This window comes from Uloborus diversus, chromosome 9 (genome assembly GCF_026930045.1).
Source record: "Uloborus diversus isolate 005 chromosome 9, Udiv.v.3.1, whole genome shotgun sequence".
Classification (NCBI taxonomy): domain Eukaryota; kingdom Metazoa; phylum Arthropoda; class Arachnida; order Araneae; family Uloboridae; genus Uloborus; species Uloborus diversus.
The window spans coordinates 98618892-98631984 of record NC_072739.1 but is presented as its reverse complement, the minus strand read 5'-3'; positions in this window follow the sequence as shown (position 1 = coordinate 98631984).

The following is a 13093-nucleotide window of genomic DNA, read 5'->3' as shown; positions in this document are numbered from 1 at the left end:
TGTTGTGTGACATCACAAATGATGAAATGCCATTCAAAGTTGCCAATCACATAACAAAATATTTGATTCGCATCTTTACTCACGTGTATTGGCAACGATATGGTTGAAGCGTACAACAGGGAAAGCTACCTTTATTGGCAATCCTTCGCCAAACAGGGAACGAGATAGTCGGGAGCGAAAATGAACATTGGCGAAATTTTGGAAGCAGTTGGCGTCGTTTCCAAGGTGCCTGTCACTTCGCGTGCCATTATTTATCTATTTCTTTTTTCTTTCTGCATCTACCGGAAACCTGAAGAGCCGATATCCTTTTTTGGAGCTGTTTACACAATTAACAGCCGAACAACCACCCATTTGACTCAATTTAACACATGCTAGAGAAATGTAAACATCGGCAGCAATGCTAACGCTACGAAGAACTGGATCAAGTTTGCTCCAAAATGGCGGATGCGTCGGCTCCTCTACTATAGGGGCCTTAGTAGAAAGATGCGCCAAATTGCATCATTTGTGACGTCATAAACACCACGCCTTGTTTTCCAAATCGGACATTTTAAAAAATTTATTAAAAAATAACTGTTGGGAAAATAAAAGTATTTTCTGGGTCCATGCTATTTTTTTTACTCGTTCTATCAATTTCAGTGACCAAAAGTAGTACTTTTGACTGAAGGAAATCACCCCATTCTAGTAACTGCCATGTTGAATAGAACATTTTTTATGCAGCAAACACAAATATGTTATACAAAATACTGATTAATTACAAAAATGCATTTGAAATGCTAATTAGCCACACTTAAGGAAAACAAATAATGACTGAAACTGGGGTCGCAATAGCATTATAAAATACTGGAGACGGTTTTCACTAGAGGAGCAGCATCGTGAGGCCGGTCGACGGTGGTGCTGGCAGAGGGAGGCAGTGGGAAAATAAAATCATAGAAACACCAAAACAGTCAAATGAGATCAGTAAGCAATCGTGATTGCTCAAAAAAGCAAAGAAGCCAGACGGTTTACTCGACGTTAAATCCCGGTTATCACAAATTTGCCATTTCAACTGCGCTTCCGCGCGGACTTAGCTGATTTCAAAAATCTTGCTAAAATTAATTACAAACATTTTAAGTTTGGTAATAAATATGAGATGGCAACAGATAAAAATTAGAAATCACAAAGTTTTCTCTGATTTAGTTTTTAGGCCTCGGTAAAGATTGAATTTTGCGTCTTAATTATTAATGGATTCGGTGTCTGATTTCTCTGTCCCTTTTCAGGACCAAATTTTTAACCTCAGAAGAGCGTACTAGAATTGCAGCATCACTTCTATTACAAGGCCGAACCCTCAACCTAAATAAAAATGTATAATAATAAGTTATTTATGCCTAACGAAAAATATCCGCAAAAGACGGATTTCTGTACTAATATTCCAATCATTTTTGAAGTACACAACGTATTTTACATTTATGGTAAATAAATATTTCCAAACTAATAAATATTGAAGTGTCACTTTTCTATTAAGATTATCAGTTATTCATATCCGTAGTTTCATATAATATATCACGAAATCGTTGTGAAAATATTCTAACGCATTCATTAATTTGGTTGGACTCTCGCTCAGCCTAAATATAAACAAGCAACACGAAATCTTAAAACAGAAATCCCAAAAAGCTAAGTCCGCGCGCAAGCACAGTTGAAATGGCAAATTTGTGATAACCGGGATTTAACGTCGAGTAGACGGTTTCAAAAAAAAAAAAAAAAAAAAAGGCTGAATTTTAGGCTAAACTCAATTCAAGCCCCAAGCGAAAGAGCAAAATATATAGCTAGAGACGACGAATATGAAAGCGACTTTTCAAACGTACACAACTGCAGTTTTGCAATACTCAGGAGCCTCTTAGTCCTTATCGCTCTGCAAGTTGGCACAAATTATTTTGAAACCCGGGGAAAGGAAGCTTTTTGTTCCAAAAGGGAGCTTATAATGCGTTTTAATCTGTTTCTTTTTAATTGACGATTTAAATCTTTTGCGTATCAAATAAGATTGCGAAGCAATCTTCGGGGGTTGATGACCGTTAGCGAGCAAGGGGCAGAGCCCCCTAGTAACATAAAAAAAAAATTGTGCGCAGACATTTTTGAGTCATTCCACGTCAACTGACCTAATTTTTCAAATCGTCCCCACTCGACCACCTCCGATTTGGATGAAATTTTATAGATAAGTAGAGATGCCTTTGAAACTAATCTATGCAAATTTTCAGCTTCCTAGATCCAAATCCTGAGGATCTAGGATCTCCGAAAAATGTGATCCAAGATGGCGGATCAGATTTTTGTGCCGAAATGCCAAGTTTACACCAATTTTACAGGAAATTTTATTACACTGGAAGCCTGAAATTTTAGTCGCTTAAAGTACAGTTGACCGTTAGTATACTCAAGTATTTTTGTGAAATTGAGCTCATTAAATTTTGTGTAGCATGCGCGTGAACTTGTGAAAAAGCGCGATGTGAAAAAAAATTTCCCGGATTTTAAGTTTTCATAAAATCTAAACAAAAATAATTCAAAAGCTCGTACTGCGTGATTCCATTGCAAAAATGCTTGTTTTTAATGGGTTACAGTTACAGAGCTTAAATATGTATTTTCTGGAAGATATTGTGATTCAAAGTGACTATCAAAACCATTCAAGTGAAAAATAGCGTATTTTCAAAGCGCTATAGCTCAAGTTTGTCACCTCGCATCTTCTTTTCGTTTATACCATTGGAAAGAACACACTTTTTCCTTTCAAAATAAGTTTTTTCTTTGATGGTGTTCTTTCGAATAAGGGTAAAAAAACGAGCTTGAAGTTATGTCGGTCGTAACGAATTGCCATGTTCAATCTCAGATTACGAGACATTTTATAACTCTGGAAGCCTGAAATTTTAAGAGCTCAAAGTGCTTTTGGTTGTCAACACGTTCTAGTATTTTTGTGAGTTTGAGTTCATTAACTTTTGTGTGGAACGTATTCAAAGTCTTGACAAAACGCAGCAGAGAAACTTTTTCCTGGTTTTTAGAATGTCATAAATTCTGAACAAAAATGATTCAAATGCTCGAACTTTGTAATTTTATTGTCGATATGCATGTTTTTAATGAGTTATAGTTGCAGAGCGTAAATATTGATTTTCTAAGAGATTTTGGCATCCAAAGTGGCTATCAAAATAGTGCACATGAAAAATAGCCTGTTTTTAATGTCCTGTAGCTCAAGTTTGTCACCTTGCATCTTCCTTTCGTTGGTACCATGAGAAAGAACATATTTTTTCCTATAAAAATAGGTTTTCTTGTAGATGGTGTTCTTTAAGATAAACGGGGAAAAATGAGCCTGATATACTATTTGTCGTTAGCGAGAAAATCTTGTTCTTAAATAAATAATGGTGAATGCCGTGACAACCGACTTATAGGGATTTTGCAACTGTTATAAGTCAGAAATAGTTTTTTATTAATCATTTAAAAGGATACTTTGCAAATGAAATATGTTTATAAAGAAAAAGAAAAGAAAAAAAAATATCTTGTTCTTTTTAGTGTATCATTCCGCTTCCCGAACAAAATGCTTTTCTGATTTTAACATATTTCATTTACAAAAGAACTTTTTAAATGATTAATAAGAAACTATTTCTGACTTATAACAGTTGATAAATCCCTATAAGTCGGTTGTCACGGCTCACCATTATTTATTTAAGAACAAGATTTTCTCGCTAACGACAAATAGTATATCAGGCTCATTTTTCCCCGCTTATCTTAAAGAACACCATCTAAAAGACAACCTATTTTTATAGGAAAAAATATGTTCTTTCTCATGGTACCAACGAAAGGAAGATGCAAAGTGACAAACTTGAGCTACCGGGCATTAAAAACAGGCTACTTTTCATGTGCACTATTTTGATAGCCACTTCGGATGACAATATCTCTTAGAAAATCAATACTTACGCTCTGCAACTATAACCCATTAAAAACATGTATATCGACAATAGAATTACAAAGTTCGAGCATTTGAATCATTTTTGTTTAGAATTTATGACATTCTAAAAACCAGGAAAAAGTTTCTCTGCGGCGTTTCGTTAAGACTTTGAGTGCGTTCTACACAAAAGTTAATGAACTCAAACTCACAAAAATACTAGAACGTGTTGACAATCAAAAGTACGTTAAGTTCCTAAAATTTCAGGCTTCCAGTGTTTTAAAATGTCCCGTAATCTGAGATTGAACATGGCTATTCGTTACGACTGACATAATTTCAAGCTCGTTTTTTTATCCTTATTCGAAAGAACACCATCGAAGAAAAAACTTATTTTGAAAGGAAAAAGTGTGTTCTTTCTAATGATATCAACGAAAAGAAGATGCGAGGTGACAAACTTGAGCTATAGCGCTTTGCAAATATGCTATTTTTCACTTGAATGGTTTTGATAGTTACTTTGAATCACAATATCTTCCAGAAAATACATATTTAAGCTCGGTAACTGTAACCCATTAAAAACAAGCATTTTTGCAATGGAATCACGCAGTACGAGCTTTTGAATTATTTTTGTTCAGATTTTATGACAACTTAAAATCCAGGAAAAAAATTTCCCATCGCGCTTTTTCACAAGTTCACGCGCATGCTACACAGAATCTAACAAGCTCAAATTCACAAAAATACTTGAATATACTAAAGGTCAATCATACTTTAAGCGCCTAAAATTTCAGGCTTTCAGTATAATAAAATTTCCTGTAAAATTGGTGTAAACTTGGCAATTTGGCACAAAAAGCTGATCCGCGATCTTGGATCACATTTTTCGGAGATCCTAGATCCTCAGGATTTGGATCTAGGAAGCTGAAACTTTGCATTGATTAGTTTCAAAGGCATCTCTACTCCTCTATAAAATTTCATCCAAATCGGAGATGGTCGAGTGGGGACCCCTATGTCACTTGACATGAAATGACTCTTTTATACGTTCAATAAGAAATTTGTGAGCAGAAATTTCTTTGTTTCCTGATGACGTGTTTCAAATATCAAAGTAACCTGAAAAAAATTACGGCTGTCGTTACACTGTCATTACCCTTTACTCATGGGTAACTTTTGCATTATTGGGTAATTTTATTCTTTTCATGCTTAGATTAAATGAATCTTTGTTCACAATCGGTAAAATTTAGCGAAGGTAGCCATAATTTATGCCTTGTCGACTGAAATAAATTAAAATGTCATTGCCTTCCGGTGCAAAAGTTATACATATGAAGATGATATGATAAGTTGAGGATAAAATGATACTCAGTGCATTATTTCTAACATTTCAGGTGCTCGATTTTTTTTTTTTTTCGAAAATTTATACACAAGTTTAAACGACACAAGTTTAATCGAAACTCACTAGAAATATTAGTAAACGAGTACTTTTAATTTCTTTTCAATAGTTTAGCATATTTGCTTTGATTCTAAATAATAAATTTCATGAAGTACTAACTAAGCAAACTCATTTTCGTGAGTCGTAATTTTCGCGAAAATAAAGATGTGGGTGGTTTTGCGAGCTGCAAACTTTCGCGAATTTTATATGAACCGAACCGAAAGTTGAAGTAAAACATATTTTACAAAGCTAAATTTTCGCGATAACGATGGGCTCGCGAAAATAAGTGCTTTTACAGTAGTCAATTAATTCATTAATCAAAACTAAAGGAACTAAGAAAAAAACTGCATAATGACACATTTTGTCAAATTTACAATTTTAACTCTCAATATCACTAAAATAAAGATGCTTTTTTAACATTTGCAGTTTAACAAAAATACGTATATTGTATTACTAAAGAAGGCCAAACTACACCCCTTGTGAAAAGTTTAAAAACTAGTAAATTTGGCATGCTAAATAACACAATTCTGGAGATTGCCCATGGGCAAGTGCGTGAATTCCAGTACAGGATTTTCCATCCAGGAAAAACTACTGGAACGGTGTTCCGGCACCAATTCATCTCTTATGCTCATCTATATTATTAACTTCTGGGCGCGTCTGTCTATGTGCTTGTGTGTGTCCTATCTTCTCCGGACTGGTAATTTCTACCAGGAAAAACTGGTTCCGTTGGATCCAGGACATTCAGGGGAAGCCTTTCCGCCTTATCTCACCCCTCTAAACCTTAAGGGACAGGAAATAAGGAACCCGACATCCAGTCCTGAGGATGTCCTGACACCCCTAAAATCATTAATTGTCCCCTGCCACAGACGGTATTGAGCTACCGCAAGTGACGAAAAGTGGTCGGCAAGCGAAGCGAGCAGGGGTCGGAGAACCCCAATTCCTATGTATGTGCGCATATATATTTCGCATAGCTAAAAAACAGCAGCAAGAGGCTGATATTTTGAACATATGATCTGCATAGCGTCGTCAAAGCAAATGTCTACATACTAAAACGAAAAGTTAAAAGAAAAGGTATAGCGTCTAATTCTGAGCCTCTCTTTTTAGTTGCAACTGGATGTTCTAAGAGGGCTTTCTTTCTTTCTTTTTTTTTTTTTTTGAGTAGCAACTTAGTTTTTAGTTGTTTTTCGAAAAGAGATACAAATAATGTTATAAAAGCAGCAAATGATAACTCTCTAGCCTTCTTATACACGAAAAGTGTATCTAAAAAATGTCACTCTCGATAGTGAGTATTTTTTCTTCTTATATAATTCGAACCCTTTTCGTAATCCCCATTTTCTTTCCTTGCACCTAGCATTGTAACTATTCCACCCTATGCAGATAAAGGGCAATAACTGCAAATTTTTCACATTTCTTTCTTTCTTTCTTTTTTTTCTTTGGTCATCTATTGTGGGGAAGCTTTATTGTACAAACTTGACGCAGAAAAAAAGCGGGGTAAAGACGTCTAATTTCAACATTTCCTTATTGTTAGCATTGAATCGAAAACGTGTTTCTTCAAGTATCTCGAAAGCTCTTTTTTGCCGATACTTCCGTTTACCTGCCCACGGCAGTATTTATTCTTACTTAGCTGAATCGAATATGTTTAGAGGTAGATAGTGTTAAACTTAATAAGTTACTTTTCGATAAAAGAGAAATATTTTAGGAACAAATTAAGAGTAGTTTCACTTGTTTAAAAGGTAGGTATATACGTTTTTTTTTCCGGAGTTGAATTTTAAAAACTGCCAACACCGCCCCCCCCCCCCTAGAGATAGAAGGCTAAGAAAATTTCCGTTTTTTTCCCAGGGAATTTACAATTTCACTTGAAACCTGGAGTTTGAACGTCCCTATTTTTAAAATGGGAATTTTCAAAAATATTCATAGCAATGCATTTTTTTCTTTTCTTAATATGTTTTATAGTGTCGTTACACGTTGGAAATCTCCTGCATTACTATGAAAATATTTTAATTGATGATGAATTTTAATTGAAATGCTTTGATTTTTTAACCTACGTTAATAAAGAAATATTGAAACATCCGTACAATATGATTGTGATACCGATTATCTTAACTAAGTGTTAATCTGTTCGTTTTGAAGAGATAACCTTTGATATTAATTATTGTGCCGCCTCTCGCATATAGTATACTTACCGTAGTTGTTAATAAAATATCAAAAAAAAAACTTTTTGAACTAGAAGTAACTTTAAATCAAAAACAAAAGAGGGAGCCCACATTTACATCTTTTTCTCTATAAGTGTTTTTTCCTGAAAAAACGCCATTTTACACAAAAAAAAAAAAAAAAAAAAAAACCTTTTTAATGAAAAGTCTGCTTGAGTTAAACCCAGGAGAAAATGAATTTCATCAAACCGCAGATGATTTCTAACTATGAGGACAAAAATTTCGCTCTTAAATAAATATCAAAAACAACCTCCGTCATAGTAATCTGAAAAATCTGAGCAACATCAACTTTGGTCAAGTTAGGATAGTAAGCAGTTCGTCATTGCTTAATACAGTCGAACTTGCTTATAACGAGTGCGAAGGGACCGTGATATTTGCTCATTATAACCGAGTGCTTGTAAAAAACGAGTTCGTGTAAAGAATCATAAAAATTTACAAACTTTTTTTTTCTTTGCTGTGCCAAAGAAGATGGCTAATTTCCTTTGCCTATCTTACTGTCACTTTCTTGTGTGCATTTATTTATCGATTAGCACTTACCTGTATATCCCGAAAAAGATGGTCATTTGCACCTTGGCTTCGAAAAGAGTTTGAAACTATCCTGCTCGTCAAAGACCATTGATTGTGTTGAGACTTGAACAGCTTCGAATTTTTCGTCCGTATAGTTACAGCTTTCATTAATTTTTTTCATAATTTGCTTCAATTTGAGCTTCAATACACTTGGAAGCAAGGGCGGACTGGCACGCCCGCCCATCGGCCCGCGGGCCAATGCGCCCTCAAGCCTGACACCTTTTTTTTTCTTAGTTGTTGAATTTTCCCTAGCTTTTATAAATTTCCCTTTCCTTTTTTTTTCGCACCTTTTTGGACACCTCTCTCCCCCCCCCTTTTTGCATTTTTTTTTTTTTTTTTTTTGTGCGTGTGTTTGCTTGGTTTTTTTTCTGCACCTTTATTTTTCCGCAGCTTTTTTTCTTTCCAAGGTTGGCGCCCTCTCGAGGGACCCAGTCCGCCCCTGCTTGGAAGTATACTTCAGAAGTGATAACACATAGGTGTGAACAATTACATACATTTCAGATACTTATGTACTACCACAAATTAAAAAAGAAGACTTATCATTAACTTCTGGTTGACTTCCGGTTGTTAAAAGAAATTTTCTAATAAAGGCAAAGCTGAGGTAGAAGGCATAAGAAATTTTATGAATCACAAATATACTGCTCGCCTTAAGCGGGGTTTGTTCGTTAAAAGCGAGTTATGCTCCCACAGACTTAACATTGTACCAAACAAATGTTTATGATTTCCTCGCTTAATCCAAGCTCTCGTTAAATCAGGACTCGTTAAAAGCGAGTTCGAATGTAACACTAAGTTTAAAATCAATCGAAAGCTGTTTACATTTTTTTTTTTCAATGCTTCGAATCTTTCCTATGATGCCCAGATATTTAAACGTGACATTTCTCAACATCCTGCTGCTATAAATTTCGAATAAAACGTTTAAGAGTGTTTTCAAACTAGCGCGTGGAAAATAGGTATTTTGCTTTAATGTCTTGAATTGCTTTAACGTTTTGAATTGGAGAGAATACAATAATTAGGATGTTTTGATCCATGGAGGCAATAAACTAAAACAATCGGATGTTTTTCCGAAAAACAACATATAATATGACACGAGTGTATAACGACAAGATGTGAAATACGTTAGTGAAACAAAACTTGTTTGCGATTCCATTCTTCACGAAAATCGTTTCGAAATTTGGGGACAACAAATCCACTGTGAGCACAGATGATGGACCCGATTTCAAAAAATTATGTTTTCAAAGCTCTGCACATATTACATTAAGTCAGTGGTTCCGAAACTGGGGGCGATCACCCCAAAAGGAGGGATTCGCTTATTGAAGAGAGCGATAAATTCTTGCGAGGCGATAGGGGGAGAAGAGTCTGAAAGATAAAATAATCTTACTAATCTTACTAATATTATATATGCGAAAGTTTGTCTGTATGGATGTATGGATGTATGGATGTATGGATGGATGTTTGTTACTCTTTCACGCAAAAACTACTGAACGGATTTTGATGAAACTTTACAATAATATAGCTTATGCATCAGAATAACACATAGGGTAGTTTTCGTCCCGTTATGGGGGGCAAAACCCCCTTAGGGGGGCAATAAAACACAATTTTTGTATAAATTCTCTAATATTGGGATGAAAAAATACTTGCACATATTTACATTATATGTCCATCGAAAGCTCTGAAGATGGCACCTGTTCGAAATTTCTAAGTAGAATAAAAAACGAGTTATGAGCTTTTTAGATCCATGTTCGAAGGCTTTCCTCAACTCAATACAGTATTCAGTGTATCATCTCAACTCCCTGTCGATAGCGACAATTGTTGTATTGTTGACTTTCTTTGCTTTTCGTGATTGTTCAAGGCTTTTCTCAAGTCAAATCTTGAAGTAAGATTTTTGCACAAGATTGGCAAATAATACATGATTTGGCTGATGATTTTCCATTTAAACGGAACTTTAATGTAATTAATGGTTTTTATTATTATTTATGCTGATTGAACACTTACTCATTATCCAAACAACCAGCAGATCGCCAAAATTTTTGCAGAAAGATTTCCGTAGCTGATGCATTTGGCAGTTTTTTCAACGTTGCTGTTTTTGAAGCCGAAGAATACGTCATAATGTTTCTCAGCTTTCACCATGTAAACAAAATATCGCCAATCAAAGAATTTTCAAAAGACCTTTTTTACTGTGTTAAATAATCCAGCAACTAAATTAGGCAAATCCATAAACAGCACAAAAACTTCCATTAATTTTCCTTTTTGCACAATTTCAAACAATCACCAAATTGTATTACTTACTTTGGTAACATTTCGGATGAAACTGTTTAGCGCCATTTTATGGTGACCAAAAATATCTCAGCATCTAGCGACGATATCTCTGTAACGAAAATTAATATCATATCGTTTTACAAAGTATGGAAAGAATGGGGGAGCATCATCGAAGGTACCCCGAAACGACATTCGCAAATTCGGTAAAATCGCACCAAGAGCCACAATGATTGAAATTTCCCGAAATAACTAAAGCAAGTATAAGGGGATTACGAGCGCAGCTACTTTTTTTTAATCACTTCGTACTTCATTAGCCATACAGAGAAGGTTTTAGACTCCATGTTAAAAAAAAGTATCAACAGATTAATCTTTTTAAATATGAGAAGATTAATTTCATGTTTTTTAAATTTGTATATGCTTAAATATAGTGCTTTCGTTTCTAAATCAATATTACTTTGTTCTTTATACTTATTGCTATTTTAGTTTTATGGGTAAGGAAGAAACTCGATTTTTAATCACGTCAAAAAGATGTGTTTTAAATTCTTTCACTTAAAACAGAAAACAAAAGCAAGTAACGATTTTTTCTAATAATTATTACTGACCCAGGCAACGCCGGGTATTTTTGCTAGTATTATATATGCGAAAGTTTGTCTGTATGGATGTATGGATGTATGGATGGATGTATGGATGTTTGTTACTCTTTCACGCAAAAACTACTGAACGGATTTTGATGAAACTTTACAATAATATAGCTTATGCATCAGAATAACACATAGGGTAGTTTTCGTCCCGTTATGGGGGGCAAAACCCCCTTAGGGGGGCAATAAAACACAATTTTTGTATAAATTCTCTAATATTGGGATGAAAAAATACTTGCACATATTTACATTATATATCCATCGAAAGCTCTGATTTTTCTGCTGAAGATGGCACCTGTTTGAAATTTCTAAGTAGAATAAAAAACGAGTTATGAGCTTTTTAGATCCATGTTCGAAGGCTTTCCTCAACTCAATACAGTATTTAGTGTATCATCTCAACTCCCTGTCGATAGCGACAATTGTTGTAATGTTGACTTTCTTTGCTTTTCGTGATTGTTCAAAGCTTTTCTCAAGTCAAATCTTGAAGTAAGATTTTTGCACAAGATTGGCAAATAATACATGATTTGGCTGATGATTTTCCATTTAAACGGAACTTTAAAGTAATTAATGGTTTTTATTATTATTTATGCTAATTAAACACTTACTCATTATCCAAACAACCAGCAGATCGCCAAAATTTTTGCAGAAAGATTTCCGTAGCTGATGCATTTGGAATTTTTTTCAACGTTGCTGTTTTTGAAGCCGAAGACTACGTCATAATGTTTCTCAGCTTTCACCATGTAAACAAAATATCGCCAATCAAAGAATTTTCAAAAGACTTTTTTTACTGTGTTAAATAATCCAGCAACTAAATTAGGCAAATCCATAAACAGCACAAAAACTTCCATTAATTTTCCTTTTTGCACAATTTCAAACAATCACCAAATTTTATTACTTATTTTGGTAACATTTCGGATGAAACTGTTTAGCGCCATTTTATGGTGACCAAAAATATCTCAGCATCTGGCGACGATATCTCTGTAACGAAAATTAATATCATGTCGTTTTACAAAGTAAGGAAAGAATGGGGGAGCATCATCGAAGGTACCTCGAAACGACTTTCGCAAATTCGGTAAAATCGCACCAAGAGGCACAATGATTGAAATTTCCCAAAATAGCTAAAGCAAGTATAAGGGGATACTTTTTTTAATCACTTCGTACTTCATTAGCCATACAGAGAAGGTTTTAGACTCCATGTTAAAAAAAAGTATCAACAGATTAATCTTTTTAAACATGAGAAGATCAATTTCATGTTTTTTAAATTTGTATATGCTTAAATATAGTGCTTTCGTTTCTAAATCAATACTACTTTGTTTTTATACTTATTGCTATTTCAGTTTTATGGGTAAGGAAGAAACTCGATTTTTAATTACGTCAAAAAGATGTGTTTTAAATTCTTTTACTTAAAACAGAAAACAAAAGCAAGTAACGATTTTTTCTAATAATTATTATTGACCCAGGCAACGCCGGGTATTTTTGCTAGTATTTATATAAAACCAAGTCATCGAAATTAATAACGTAGCGAAACCGATTGTTCGGAGTTAATTCCGCCAGATTCCAGTTTACAAAATAATAATTTGAAAAAAATGCACTTCTGTTTTGAAAAGTCCAACGATGATCTTAGTTAGGTATTTTCTCCTTCTAATACCTATTAGATCGTTCTGTAAAAAAAAAAAAAAAAAGTTGGAGAGGTACTTTTATTTATTTTATTTTATTTTATTATTCTTTTTAAGTTTGAAAGGTATTAGAGAAAATTACTTTACACACATATTTCACTGCAAATTAAAATTAGGCTTTTATATTTTGGATAATATCTATGTTCACTAGCGCCGAAATACAATTTTTTCAATATAGAAAGAGGGAGGGGACGATAGGTGTCGGTCAACCTGTTAGTCAAGGGGCGATAATGCTTGTGACAATAGTCATTTTATATGCAGCAAAAGTTGGAAAACGTTTAAATAGAAAATCTTTGAGGGATTGGAAATCTTGCGGGATTTAGCCCTCAATCCCGTGGGATTAATCCCGCTAAATATCATGCGGGATACCGCGGAATTCGGGATTTCGGAATTAGAAACCCTATACAATACGCAGAGTTTGCATTTGACCCAGC